At 41.7% G+C, this 15,772-nt stretch overlaps 1 protein-coding gene across 1 annotated transcript in view; it reads right to left on the bottom strand.

Moving 5' to 3' along the window:
- The window catches only part of LOC129857858 (X-linked interleukin-1 receptor accessory protein-like 2), a 319,391-nt gene extending 303,958 nt beyond the window's left edge, over positions 1 to 15,433 (bottom strand). Inside the window, exon 1 of the mRNA XM_055926503.1 lies at positions 14,550 to 15,433. The gene's annotated coding sequence lies outside the window, so the exon portion shown is untranslated. The remainder of the gene's footprint in view (positions 1 to 14,549) is intronic.
- Positions 15,434 to 15,772: the final 339 nt, after the last annotated feature.

Below are 15,772 nucleotides of genomic sequence, written 5' to 3'. Positions count from 1 at the left end.
TGCTGTGAGTTTTGTTCAGACACAAGAGCTAGCAGAGGCACATAAGATCACACTGTGCGTGATTTTCTATATTCACCCGTTTCAAAGAAAATCCAAGAGAGGGGGAACATTTCTAACATGTACAGTAATGACAAATCCAAATCAAATCTGCTCACTTGGAGATGTGTTTATGAAGGGATAAGGGGGCCATTTGCGAACACATGCACACACAGAGCCCCCCTCATGTAAATCCCAGCCGAGCAAGGTTAATCACTCGCCTTAGCAAGATGACAAATAATTTGTGTCAGATCCTTTTCCTGATACAGCCAGAGGACTGGAGAACATATGCTCCAACCCCTGTCTCCTTGCCAGAACATTTCATCCTCCTTTGCCCCTATATCACAGCAGTAGCTAGCTAACCCTCCTTCTCAGCCTTCACACAAAACGCTAATCTAGGGGAGCTGAGGAGGAGAGAGGAGAGAGAGGAGAGAGAGAGTGTAGCACGGACAGTATTCACAGCTGCAGCAGCCGCAGTAGCAGCACTCTGCCCCTCTGACTGGGCTGACCTGCCCATGCCCATGCCAGGCTGGCAGTTCCATTGGCCCTGGGCTGAGGGGGCTACTGGAGAGAGAGAGAGGTGCCGTGGAGAGCTCTGTCACAGCAATTTGCCACTGCTGAACAACTCTGGAGCGAACTAATGCAGCTATTAGCATGGCATGCGCCAACACGCATTCACAGACGTCATGCCCTGCGCCGCCTGCCCTGGCTCAATCACATATTCAGAGATACAGCCTACCCTTGGCTGAGCAATAAAATGTAGTGTGGACATCATCTGAGGAGGAGGGAATAAGAAGATAAAAAAAGACAAGCATACAAGAGGTGCGTTTATGGGCAAACAAGCCCCATGTTGTATTGATTGATATAGCTATAAGGCATACATCAGTATGCATCATTGTAATCCAATGACATTCCATTCCGGAGTTAAATTACAAAGAGCTTCGTGCAGTTACCTGTGAGGCCACAGTGATCCCAGTCCTAGTCATGCCTGCTCACACACAAGGAAAATCAATGCCTAAGCATTCCGCTGCACATCAATCTCTTGATTAGTAGTCAGGAATAATTATATGGCTTTGCTTGTAATAATCTCACCAATGGCACAACTAAAGACCCAACCACCCTGTCAGTCAACCAGCAAACATACAGTATTTGGCCATTGTTTTGCTGCTGATTTGACATAATTACTTTTATAGCTCATCATTCCCTGAATCCCTGCAGAAATCTGCATCTTTCTATTTGTTTTATGCAGCTTTACTATTCACTATGTATTAGCAGTATGAGATTAATGGGAAGATTAGAATGTATTCATCTGACATTTTCTCATACTCCATCAGTTCATTAGTAAGGATCTCAATAACAACTGAATTGGATTATTGTAATTTCCTGCCTCTCACCTTTTGTATCTGAGAACAATCAGCTGTAATTACTATGAAACCTTTAGGAAAATGACTGTTTAAGCCAGGAGGCTTAAGTCCCTGTGATCATCTCCTTTGAGTACCCCTGTATGCACTCTGCAGTGATTCCAGTGCAGTGAATGGCAGCCTTGGACATGCGTATCCAGGTGACACAGGGTAGTGGAGGAACACATCATGGCACCATTAAGCCACTTCTAATGAAATCACAGCCAATAGGCTGGCTCTTTAGTGAGTGTCCTCAGAGCACCTAGATGGAGAAGAGCGGAAGCTGCACAAAATGTGGGTGGCAGCAGCAGTGCACATTAGCAAATATTCAACATGAACAATAGACTACCCAGCAATTGTATGTCTGTTCTGTAGCAGGTAGAAACTGAACAATCCATCCCACACAAGGCAGAGATGGAGATGTGTAGCATATACAGTCAGGTCCATAATTACTGGCACCCTTGATAAAAAACTGTATAAAATAAATAATACAAATACTGAGCTATATTGTATGCTCAAATAAATTGGGAAATTATATTATTTTATACTAATACAGTTGCTCAGAGAAAGAGATTTTATTTAAAAAGTGATACAAATAACTAAAGATAGGGGTCAAAATTATGAGAGGGGTCCAACTGCAGACATAATTTCTGTGTATTGTCGTTTGTATTGTAAAAAAAATAGAGCGCACAAAAATACAACTATTCGTAGTGGGATGACCACACAACATTTCATCGCATGACTCCAGGTTTACTTCAATATGACTATTATTATATCAATGTTTGTGCATACATGCGCACATCAAAATCCACAAACAAATGGTTAATTGACAACAAAATCAACAATTTGCAATGGCCATCTCAGTCTACGGACTTGAAACCCATTGAAAACCTGGGGTTTGAATTGAAGAGAGCAGTCCATAAGCACAGGCAAAGGATATCAAGGATCTGGAAAGATTCTGTATGGATGAATGTTCTAAAATCTCTCCCAATGTGTTCTCCAATTTCATTAAAAAAAAAAAAATCCTAGTGTCGTTATCCTAGCAAGGGTACAGCAGGATGCTGGAGTACTGAAAACAGGAGGGCCAATAATTTTGACCCCTATCTTTATGAGATTTGTTTTATTACTTGTTAAACAAAATCTCATTCTCTGAGGAATTGTAGTAAAATAAATACATTTCATAATTTTTATAGCATGAAATATAGCTCAGGATTTGCATTATTTATTTTATACAGTCTTTTTTGCACATCTTCATCAAGGGTGCCAATAATTATGGACCTGACTGTATGTTCCTGGCTGGTTATAACTCCTCTGTACCATGCTCTATTTAACAATGTACTCACTTTAATAGAGAGAGAGAAGAGAGAGAAGAGAGAGAAGAGAGAAGAGAGAAGAAGAGAGAAGAGAGAAGAGAGAAGAGAGAGAAGAGAGAGAGAGAGAGAGAGAGAGAGAGAGAGAGAGAGAGAGAGAGAGAGAGAGAGAGAGAGAGAGAGAGAGAGAGAGAGAGAAGGTGTTTGAGAATTATTCATGGTGAACGTTCCTGCTGTAAGCTGTCTCCCTGTAGGGGCTGGGCAACTGGAGTGGAGCTGCACAGATTGTTCCCCCGTTCCTCAGCGACCCTAGAGTCAGCCAAGAAGGAGAAGAAACAGCCAAAGACACAGCAGATGGAGGCTTGTGAAGGATGTGTAAAACCGCTTCAAAAGCACAAAACCAAAAAGGAGAGAAAAAAATAAAAATCTTGTGGGTGAAAGGGAGAAGACTAAACAGTCAACCACACTAACATCGCTATACTGCCTCTGATAGGATTGTTCTTCATCCAATCCATAGATAAAACCATGAAAAGGAGCTCTAAATGAAAAGCTGGTGATAACCAATTTAGTTCCCTTTCTAAATGGCATAGGCTAGTGTATAGCTCTGCATGTTCCTGCGTGTGTATCTAAGTGACCCTGTTTGTTTTCTCTACTGGAGGTTCACAAATACTGCCGATGGTATATGCAACAGACATTTATCACCCTTGTTTCAATTATCTTTTTAGCCATGACTGTCCCATATGGAAGGGCCATATGTCTCATGAATATATCATACTTATCTATAATGAATATGCACATGCAGATCAACTACAATGAAATCTGCTGCCACATGGCTTTGATGATTCTTGTACATTGTAATGACCCATTTGGCATTGTGCTGCGGATGTTAATCACTGCAAATGGGATGTTTATATCAGTATTTCCTTACAACAGGTATTCTTAGAATGTTCCAAAGGCTGTCCAAAGACAACTAAATGAATTCTATACAACTCCACACAAATACTCTCTAGGGGCCTGCTGTAGACGAGGGTGTGAAACGGTGGGGTCAGAAGCGAGGCTGCGTGGGTGTCCAACAATGCCCGATCGCAGATTCAGAGCGGAATGCCTGGTGAAAGATTTTTCCTGAGATGGCATACCTTCAAATGACAGCCTTTCTGTAGACCTTCTGTGGCACCTCTAGCCACCCTATTTATAGGCTGTAATGACTGACTTCCATTTGCCCGGGATCATTGTTGCAGAGCTGGAGCTATTAACTTTGTGGCCTGCAACTTTAGGTGTCATGCTGTGCCATATCTCTCTCATCAGATGTAGTCCTAGAGAGCCGGCCGGACTGCTGGCGTGGCTGTGCTGCGTCTGACCGACAGCCAGACAACCCAGCCTCCTCCATCTTGGTGTCAGATTCAAAAGGTTGCAAATCATCATCACACTGAGTTTTTGATGACTTGTGTCGAGTTATCCATTATTGATGGGCCGCTTCTCTCTATTACTTATTGACAGAGTGTCATGATACAATTAATATTTTAATTAAAGAAGAAAAACAGTATAAAGGCTCCACTGTTGACATTTAATATTCCCCTTTATTCCAAATGTCAACATAATTAAACCTGACATAAAGAGGCAAAGGCTTACGAAACACAGCCATAGAAGCAATACCTATGGATTTCAATCTTTCCTTAAAATACGATTATATTATGATGAAATCCATAGGTATTGCTCATTATAAAGATCACTATATTAACTTGATGAAATCATTTTGGATGATATACATTTGGAATTTGTGTATCCCTATTCCTTTCTAATTGTGAATTTCACAGCAACACTTTGCCTCTGCAAATTCTCCCAGAGGTCCAGATTCAGCTCATTCAATTGACACATTGTCCCTTGAGCATAAAGAAAGTGCTGCACATGAAATACTATGTTGACAATCCAAATGTTTATCTTCCACACACTGGTCTGTGCCCGCCCGGTCTCCGCCACAGCACAGGCCATTTAAATGCTAAGTAACCTCTCCCTTTTGGATTTGGACTATGCTGTGATCTTATAAAGCATGCTTCAAAACTGGATTTGCACATGTAAAACTTAATTATAAATGCCTGATTACAATATTCATGTGAAAAAATCTATTGAGCTACTGGTTAAAGCTATTACCATGTTCTGGGCAGTGGCTGCTCACAGAGGAGTAATTTCTCAGCACTTTGGTGGGTGATTTATGTTTACATACACAACTTCATCCACAACTTGACCTGGTTTGAAGTCTGATCCTGCTTAAAGGCTCATTCCTAATGAGAACTACATTTCAATTAGGATGCATATAAGCATGTCAGCAAAGCAGCAGGCCCCAGGTAGGTAGCAGTGTGCTCTGTGCAGGTACTGTACTGGGGCCCGCTGCCCATTGACACACCATAAAAAGCATATTGGCGGAAACTCATTTCAACCTGGTTTGAGATAAAACCCAAAGAGCTCAATTCAACATCATAAATTAGAATTTCAGCCGTGATCTTGCCCGGGCCGGGCTCTCCCCTCCCTTTAAAAGTAAAGTCTTTATGACGAACAGGTTGACGGTGATAAATGGTCCCAGGCAAGGCGAGCCTGCTACCACTCGGGGATATGCGCCTCCATCTGTTTTCATTTAGCCACAGTTTTGCCTGATATTGTGGGAGGGACTAGGAGTAACCATTACAGTACAGGGTGCTGGAACGCTCTCCTGAGGACACAGAGGTTAACTTCCTCTGTTTGGTTCCACACAGACTCAATGTCTTCATATGCAGTAGGCTTCAGCATTCACTGCGTTGTTATAGAGTTCTCAATGTCTTCATATGCACTGCCTAGGCAGTGTACGCTGAAATATTCATTACTCCTGTCCGATATTTCACTTTTTCTCCTCTCTGTTGATTCTTCCTGCTTAATCTACAGGGATGGCTATAGGTCTATGTCTCTGTTAAATCTTCATGTGTAATCTACACGGATGGCTGGTAGGTCCATGTCGTGCCATGGTAATTGGATGATATGAGCTAAAAGATCCGGTGGTACCTGAACTCTATCACATGGGCAGCTAAAAGCTCTCTAAATTTCATCTGAGGAGGGCACAAGGTTTAGCAGCGATGTGAGCATCATTGCCCGGCTCATGTCAAAACTGCTTATTGTCTTTGGCCTACAAAATAACAGTTTGTACTTAAACCGAAGAAAACTGACCTAACACCCACAGAGAAGAGAAAAAAATAAGCTTCAGATAACCTTTCTGGAATCTAGACTGGAACTTGCACATCGTGCCCAGAGGAAGTGTTAAAGTTGGCCTCGCTCCATGAGCACCAATGCGTGTTTATCTCCGATGATACATACTCTCAGTTTGAAACACAATGTGGTGGTAAGTAACGCTGTAATTTTCACACAGAGGGAAAATATGCTTAACTTTGCATAACTTTGCTTATGCAGACAAGGCAATTTAGTGAATGCAGTGAATTAATTTTCATTTTTTTCATACTTATCCTCACATAATGTAATAAATATAATATTTAAATATTATATTTAATATAATAATATAATATAATATATTAAATATTACTATTTCAAATAAAATAAAATGTTATTTGTCACATGTGCCGATTAGAACAGGTGTAGGTAGACCTTACAGAGAAATGCCAACTTACAAGTCCTTAACCAACAATGCAGTTTCAAGAAAAAACACACAAAACATTTTTACATCTAAAAAAAATTAAAGTAACAAATAAATAAAGAGCAGCAGTAAAATAACAATAGCGAGACTATATACAGGGGCTACCGGTACAGGGTCAATATGCGGGAGCACAGGTTAGTTGAGGTAATTGAGGTAATATGTACATGTAGGTAGAGTTATTAAAGTGTCTATGCATAAAAAATAAACAGAGAGTAGGAGCCGCGTAAAGGGAGGGGGGGGGGGGCAATGCAAATAGTCTGGGTAGCCATTTGATTAGATGTTCAGGAATCTTATGGCTTGGGGCTAGAAGCTGTTTAGAAGTCTCTTGGACCTAGACTTGGCGCACCAGTACCGCTTGCCGTGCGGTAGTAGAGAGAACAGTCTATGACTAGGGTGGCTGGAGTCTGACAATTTTTAGGGCCTTCCTCTGACACCGTATAGAGGTCCTGGATGGCAGGAAGCTTGGCCCCAGTGATGTACTGGGCCGTACGCACTACCCTCTGTAGTGCCTTGCGGTTGGAGGCCGAGCAGTTGCCATACCAGGCAGTGATGCAACCAGTCAGGATGCTCTCGATGGTGCAGCTGTGGAACATTTTGAGGATCTGAGGACCCATGCCAAAACTTTTCAGTCTCCTGAGGGGGAATAGGTTTTGTCGTGCCCTCACGACTGTCTTGGTGTGCTTGGAGCATGTTAGTTTGTTGGTGATGTGGACACCAAGGAACTTGAAGCTATCAACCTGCTCCACTACAGCCCTGTCAATGAGAATGGGGGCGTGCACAGTCTTCCTTTTCCTGTAGTCCAAAATCATCTCCTTTGTCTTGATCACATTGAGGGATAGGTTGTTGTCCTGGCACCACACGGCCAGGTCTGTGACCTACTCCCTATAGGCTGTCTTGTCCTTGTCGGTGATCAGGCCTACCACTGTTGTGTCGTCTGCAAACTTAATGATGGTGCTGGAGTCGTGCCTGGCCATGCAGTCGTGGGTGAACAGGGAGTACAGGAGGGGACTGAAAGCGGCTACGGAAAGTGTGATCACATAGTCGTCCGGGACAGCTGATGCTCTCATGCATGTTTCAGTGTTACTTGCCTCGAAGCGAGCATAGAAGTAATTTAACTCGTCTGGTAGAGCATAGTGGGATTTCTTATAAGCTTCAGGTTAGATACCCGCTCCTTGAAAGTGGCAGCTCTACCCTTTAGCTCAGTGCGGATGTTGCCTGTAATCCATGGCTTCTGGTTGGGGTATGTACGTACAGTCACTGTGGGGACGACGTCATCTAGGCACCTATTGATAAAGCCAGTGACTGATGTGGTGTACTCCTCAATGCCATCGGAAGAATCCCGGAACATATGCCAGTCTGTGCTAGCAAAACAGTCTTGTAGCTTAGCATCTTCTTCATCTGACCACTTTCTTATTGCCTTAAGTTTTTGTTTGTAAGCAGGAATCAGGAGGATAGAATTATGGTCAGATTTGCCAAATGGAGGGCGAGGGAGAGCTTTGTACGCGTCTCTGTGTGTAGTAAAGGTGGTCTAGAGTTTTTTTCCCTCTGGTTGCACATTTAACATGCTGATAGAAATTAGGTAAAACTGATATGAGTTTTCCTGCATTAAAGTCCCCGGCCACTAGGAGCGCCGTCTCTGGATGAGCGTTTACCTGTTTACTTATGGCCGTATACAGCTCATTGAGTGAGGTCTTAGTGCCAGCATCGGTTTGTGGTGGTATATAGACAGCTACGAAAAATACAGATGAAAACTCTCTTGGTAAATAGTGTGGTCTATACTTTATCATGAGATACTCTAACTCGGGTGAGCAAAACCTTGAGACTTCCTTAGATTTCGTGCACTAGCTGTTGTTTACAAATATACATAGCCCGCCACCCCTTTTCTTACCAGAGGCTGCTGTTCTATCCTGACGAAAAAGCTTACAACCCACCAGCTGTATGTTTTTTATGTTGTCGTTCAGCCACGACTTGGTGAAACATAAGATATTACAGTTTTTAATGTCCCGTTGATAGAATATACGTGATCGTAGTTCGTCTATTTTATTATTGATTGATTGTACGTTGGGTAATAGGGCCGATGGTAAAGGTAGATTACCCTCTTGGCGACGGATCCTAACAAGGCACGGGGATCTTCGTCCACGATACCTCCGTCTCTTTCTCCTGCGAATGATGGGGATGAGGGCCCTGTCGGGCGTCTGAAGTAAATCCCTCCCGTCTGACCTGTTGAAGAAAAAGTATTCCTCCTGTATGGGGTGAGTAAATGCTGTCCTGATATCTAGAAGCTTTTTTCGGTGATAAGACACGGTGGCAGAAACATTATGTACAAAATAACTTAGAAATAACGCGAAAAAACATACACAATAGCACAATTTGTTGCGGAATCGTAAAACGACAGCCATCTCCTTCGGCGCCATTTGCTCATACTATTGGATTGCCTTCACCAGGCCCTTGTCAGCCTCTCATTATAGGTAATATACAGTGCACCTGACACCTAAATGAACATCTAGAAGGGGTTATACTATGATATGTCATTTCTTGGAAAAGCTATTCTTCATGGCAACCCCTTTAGCAATGTGAAAGACATGGGAAATTCAGACAGCAGGTCTTGTACTTGGTCAGTTATGGAGCAAATATATGTCATAACTCTCCTGTGACGATCTGAAGGATCAGGTTACAGTGGGTCCGCTCTACAGCGTGCTCTCTCTCATAGAGGGGGAGAGCGGGAAGTCGGCTATTTTATGGCAGTGATAAAATACACTGTCTCTATGTAGTGTTCGAGGTGGGAATGTAAACCGTGGAACACAGAGAGACCCTTGGACATCAAAAGTTTGAATAATTAAAAAATATTTATATTTTTGAGAATGTGGGAGTGGTCCGTGGACACTTAAGGGACAGTCATGGCGAGTGTGTTTAATTTGGTGTTCTCATGAAGGACAGGAAACACTCATTACTTTGTCTTTGGTTGTGTACACTTCTTAATTATGGGGTTTACATCTAAATATTGTGAAACGTACATGATTAAACATGAAACTATTTGTGAAAAGATGTGATGTTAACCTTCTAAATAAGATAATATGGGTTTTCATATAAAGTTACCCAAATTATTGGCCATGCCCACGTGAGAATATACATTACGTCGGCTTCATTGGACCGCCCTTTTCTCAGAAGTGTATAAAGCTCACTCCTGATGAAATGTACATTAGACTAGAAAACATGGAGCTGACGCTACATGTTGAAATGTTTCAGAACTACAACTCTGTAGTGTTGGCTGCACGGCTGGAAATGGTTAAACTATGAGACTATCGATCACTACAGAATAAGAGAAAATCCTAGACGTAGAATTACTGGTCTGCAGCTGGAAATTACATAAATCTAGTATGAGAATACCGACAACCGCGGAAGCTTCTATCTATGCAACAACCATCTGTACGCCTGACATATCTATAACAACAGACACTATCCAGAGCCGCTGAGAAAGCGACAACTAGGAAAGACATTGTGACTTCTGGGGAAGTTAACCAGAGACTCTCTGATGAATTGACTCTGCAGTAGCCGGACCGGCGATTCCAACAGAGAAGAAGACAACGACATACAGGTGTAAATATATACAGTTGAAGTCGGAAGTTTACATACACCTTAGCCAAATACATTTAAACTCAGTTTGTCACAATTCCTGACATTTAAACCTAGTAAAAATTCCCTGTCTTAGGTCAGTTAGGATCACCACTTTAATTTAAGAATGTGAAATGTTAGAATAATAGTAAAGAGAATTATTTATTTAAACTTTTATTTCGTTCATCACATTTCCAGTGGGTCAGAAGTTAGTATTAGTATTTGGTAGCATTGCCTTTAAATTGATTACCTAATGTCAAATAGTTTTGGGTAGCCTTCCACAAGCTTCCCACAATAAGTTGGGTGAATTTTTGCCCATTCCTCCTGACAGGGCTGGTGTAACTGAGTCAGGTTTGTAGGCCTCCTTGCACCCACACACTTTTTCAGTTCTGCCCACAAATGTTCTACGGGATTGAGGTCAGGGCTTTGTTATGGCCACTCCAATACCTTGAATTTGTTGTCCTTAAGCCATTTTTGCCACAACTTTGGAAGTATGATTGTGGTCATTGTTCATTCGGTAGACCCATTTGCAACCAAGCTTTAACTTCCTGACTGATGTCTTGAGATGTTGCTTCAATATATCCACATAATTTTCCTCCTCATGATCATATCTATTTTGTGAAGTGCACCAGACCCTCCTGCAGCAAAGCACCCTCACAACATGATGCTGCCACACCTGTCCTTCACGGTTGGGATGGTGTTCTTCGGATTGCAAGTCTACCCCTTTTTCCTCCAAACATAACAATGGTCTTCATGGCCAAACACTTTCACTGGCTGTTGTCAAGTCGATCCCGTTAACGGTATCTCAGCCGTAGGAAGTTTACAAGAAATCTGAGTTTTAATGACTCCAATCTAAGTGTATGTAAACTTCAGACTTCAACTGTATTTGTTCAATGACAGATATCTATTTGTTTAAAATCTATCACGTGATTGTTTTATTTCAGAGAGAAATAATCACATGTTTTTGCAAAATGCCACAGTTCCAGTCAAAGGTTTGGACACATCTACCCATTCAAGGGGTTTCCTTCATTTTGACTATTTTCGACTCTGTAGAAAAATAGTGAAGACATCAAAACTAGGAAATAACACATATGAAATCATGTAGTAACCAAAAAAGTGTTAAACTAATCAAAATATATTTAATATATCTTCAAAGTAGCCACCCTTTGCCTCGATGACTTTGCACACACTTGGCATTCTCTCAACCGGCTTCATGAGGGAGTCACCTGGAATGCATTTCAATTAACAGGCGTGCCTTGTTAAAAGTGAAGTTGTGGAATTTCTTTCCTCCTTAATGAGTTTGAGCCAATCAGTTGTGTTGTGACAAGGTAGGGGTGGTATACAGAAGATAGCCCTATTTGGTAAAATGCCAAGTCCATATTATGGCAAGAACAGCTCAAATAAGCAAAGACGAACGACAGTCAATCATTACTTTACACATGAAGATCAGTCAATCCTGAAAATGTTAAGAACTTTGAAAGTTTCTTCAATAGCATTTGCAAAAACCCTCAAGCGCTACGATGAAACTGGCTCTCATGAGGACCGCCACAGGAAAGGAAGACACATAGTTACCTCTGCTGCAGAGGATAAGCTCATTAGAGTTACCAGCCTCAGAAATTGCAGGCCAAATAAATGCTTTACATAGTTCAAGTAACAGGCACATCTCAACATCAACTGTTCAGAGGAGACTGCATGAATCAGGCCTTCCTGGTCTAATTGCTGCAAAGAAACCAACTACTAAAGGACACCAATAAGAAGAAGAGACTTGCTTGGACCAAGAAACACGAGCAATGGACATTAGACCAGTGGAAATCTGTCCTTTGCTCTGATGAGTCCAAATTTTAGATTTTTGGTTTCAAACGCTGTGTCTTTGTGAGACGCACTGTAGGTGAACGGATGATCTCCGCATGTGTGGTTCCCACTGTGAAGCCTGGAGAAGGAAGTGTGATGGAGTGCGGGTGCTTTGCTGTTGAAACTGTCGGTTATTTGTTTAGAATTCAAGGCACACTTATTAAATCAAATCAAATTTTATTGGTCACATACACCTGTTTAGCGGATGTTATTGCGTGTGTAGAGAAATGCATGTAGCATGGCTACCACAGCATTCTACAGCGATACACCATCCCATCTGGTTTGCTCTTAGTGGGAGTATCATTTGTTTTTCAACAGGACAATGACCCAACACACCTCCAGGCAGTGTAAGGGCTATTTTACCAAGAAGGAGAGTGGTGTAGTAATGCATCAGATGACCTGTCCTCCACAATCACCTGAACTCAAACCAATTGAGGTGGTTTGGGATGAGTTGGACCGCAGAGTGAAGGAAAATCAGCCAACAAGTGCTCAGCATATGTGGGAACTCCTTCAAGACTGTTGGAAAAGCATTCCAGGTGAAGCTGGTTGACAGAATGCCAAGAGTTTGCAAAGCTGTCATCAAGGCAAAGGGTGGCAACTTTGAAGAATCTCAAATATAAAATATGTTTTGATTTCTTTAACACTTTTTTGGTTACTACATAATTCCATATGTGGTATTTCATAGTTTTGATGTCTTCTCTATTATTTTACAATGTCAAAAATAGTAAAAATAAAGAAAAACCCTTGAATGAGTAGGTGTGTCCAAACTTTTGACTGGTACTTTATATCCGCCTCACTCTCAGAGAAATAAGTAGTACTGCTAGGTTTTACACAGTCAAATGTAACAAATAACTACATTTCTAATAAAGAACTGTACAAATCAGATAAAATCAAAATCAAATCAAAATGTATTGGTCACATTACACAGATCAGCAAACGTTATCGTAGATGCCGTGAAATGCTTGTGTTTCTAGCTCCAAATGATACATTTGTGACATCAATATTGTTTTTAAAATTAGTAAAAATAATTTAATACATTAATATCATATCTACATGCAAAACAATTAAATGTGACATTTTAGTCATTTAGCAGATGCTCTTATCCAGAGTGACTTACAGTATGTGCATTGATCTTAAGATAGCTAGGTGAGACAACCACACATCACAGTTAAATATACAGGATACGAACAGTCCATTCCAGCTAAACAATGTACACTGATTATACAAAACATTAAGAACACCTGCTCTTTCCATGAAATAGAATGACCAGGTGAAAGCTATGATCCCTTATTGATGTCACTTGTTAAATCCACTACAACCAGTGCAGATGAAGGGGAGGAGTGGGGTTAAAGAAGGATTTTTAAGCCTTGAGACATTTGTGACATGGATTATGTATATGTGCCATTCAGAGGGTGAATGGGAAATACCAAATATTTAAGTGCCTTTGAACGGGTTATAGTAGTATGTGACAGGCGCACCAGTTTGAGTGTGTCAAGAACTGCAACGGTGCTGGATTTTTCACGCTCAGCAGTTTCCCGTGTGTATCAAGAATGGTCCACCACTCAAATAACATCCAGCCAACTTGACACAACTGTGGGAAGCATTGGACTCAACATGGACCAGTATCCCTGTGGAATGCTTTCGACGCCTTGTAGAGTTCATGCCCAGACAAATTGAGGCTGTTCTGAGGGCAAAATGGGGTGCAACTCATTATTAGGAGTGTATAGCGTGTATAGCGTTTTGCAAAAAAAACTAAAACATTTTCATACACTATGAATAAAAATCTGAGAACAGTAATATTTTACACACACACACAACGAACAGCAATAAGCAAACATTTCTTGTGAAAAAACACAAATTTGAAAAATTGGTGGATATACAGTAGCATTTTGGAAATAAACTCTTCATATAGTCCCTCCATCGTTTATGTCCCTCACAAATATATCAGCAAATACCATATCACAGAGGTGACTGTCATGTCACCGGAGGGAAGGTAAAGTTGTCCAACCCAACTCCAGGTGTGCATAAAATATTTGCTTACACGGTGAACATTGCACAAATGAACCTCAGGAGCCGAGCGCATCTATAGTTTGTTTGTGGTAATATATTTGCTGTTAATCCGTTTCCTCTACTCTCTCTCCCCACCTCCCAGCAGAGGTAAAAGGATGAGCAGCGGCGCTGAAAGTGACAGTTAGAGTCTGGCTGCAGTCGATCTTCAGTCCGGAATCTGATCTATGGAGTTACTTTATTGTATAAATCAATGTGGCCAGACAGCCTGCTTCACCGGGAGACCGTATCTCTGGGTGAAACGATTGATGTGCGCCCTATCATTAAACGACCACAATAATTAAACCCACCACCTCATGCAGCCTCAACCTGCATCGACACCACCACCGCCATACAAACACAACACCAGCCTGCATGCGGCGGTGCTAAAACGAAATGAAACAATCACCATATCTCTGTTGGGACCACTTTTACAAATTAACAACGAAATGCAATAGGTTTTTAAATAAGGAATCTACAGGGCGTGCAAGAGCAATCACTTTACTTCCATGGTCTGTTTTCTGATTCTCATAACTTCTACAGCATTACGCGCGCACGGGCGCGCAATAACACACACCTAGATGCACATTTTGTATTATTCAGGTTCAGGTTGGCACTCACCTGATTTTGATAATCCGTGCAAAAGAAGCAGATTATCAATCGAGGCTGGTTTCAATAAAGTATTTCCACTCGTCTGAGTATGTTTGAGTTTGTTTTCAAAATGTATTAGAGCATAATTCACGGCCTCTCCAGTTCAAAACAGCTCACAACGTTTGAAATTAAATTGTTAGAGCACAAGACAGTATTTTCTTACTTCTGCCAAATAAAACACCGTGAAGACGGATTCCTCAGACTATTTCAAGGATGTTCGAGTGGCAACATTAGTCGACAGAAGGCTGCAATTAACTCATCTGAGTTACTTCGGCTCTTCCTCCCCCTTGTCCGACGGAATTCTGAAGATTCGCTCTACTTTAGATGGCCAAAAATAACTTCCATTTCCCGGAATCCTGGACTCGTAAACACCAAGGGGTTGCAAAACGGTTCTCTGTCCTCCCCTGTTCTACACCTTCCCCAGTGCTGTCTCACCCCTCATGAGTTGAGTCACTCATATTGCATTGGAAAAGCTCCACATCTGATTTGTGTTGTGTTGGATGAAGTGCCTTTGCAGACTCCAGCAATCGATGATGATCTCTCGCAGCAAGAGTTCGATTTCAGACCCCTCCCGCGCGCTCCTTCAACACGCATCTAGAGACAGTGACAGCCGGCTGTCTCCGCGAGGACGCAGTTCTTCAGCCCCACGCGCCTGTGGGGAAACAGATAGCTCGAAAAGTGCTGTTGATTGACTCAAGGGAAGATTCGATGAACTCGAACTCTTGATTTTAAGACAGCATTTTAAATTAGACGGACTACTGAAGCATTAGGCTCGACCAAGAGTATATGCCTAAATATATTTTAAGGAGCGTTGGTTTTGAAAAATATATCCCCCCTATCGCCTCCTTGTGGCGGTGAGGGATGACGTGCCTAAAACACCAGAGAGAAGACAGATTTTTGTTTTAACACTGTAACAGACCTACAATATATCACCATAATACAAAACAAAAATTGTCCCATCATGAAGACACAACAAAGTGAAAGTTAAAGCAACCAGACAATAAGATGACGAGAAAAGGAAAATTGGAAGCGAATTGGAATTGGATAGCCAAAAATATGATTTAGGACTCAACCTAAATAGCAGTCATACCTCACTGCACAGAACACAGGGCACATACATGCATAGACTTGTATGAATTTAAAGTGCACAATGTAGCCTATGACATTCTATGATGTCAACAACTCATTGGGTT

This window comes from Salvelinus fontinalis, chromosome 6 (genome assembly GCF_029448725.1).
Source record: "Salvelinus fontinalis isolate EN_2023a chromosome 6, ASM2944872v1, whole genome shotgun sequence".
NCBI classification, from domain to species: domain Eukaryota; kingdom Metazoa; phylum Chordata; class Actinopteri; order Salmoniformes; family Salmonidae; genus Salvelinus; species Salvelinus fontinalis.
This window is presented reverse-complemented; position numbering and strand designations above follow the sequence as displayed.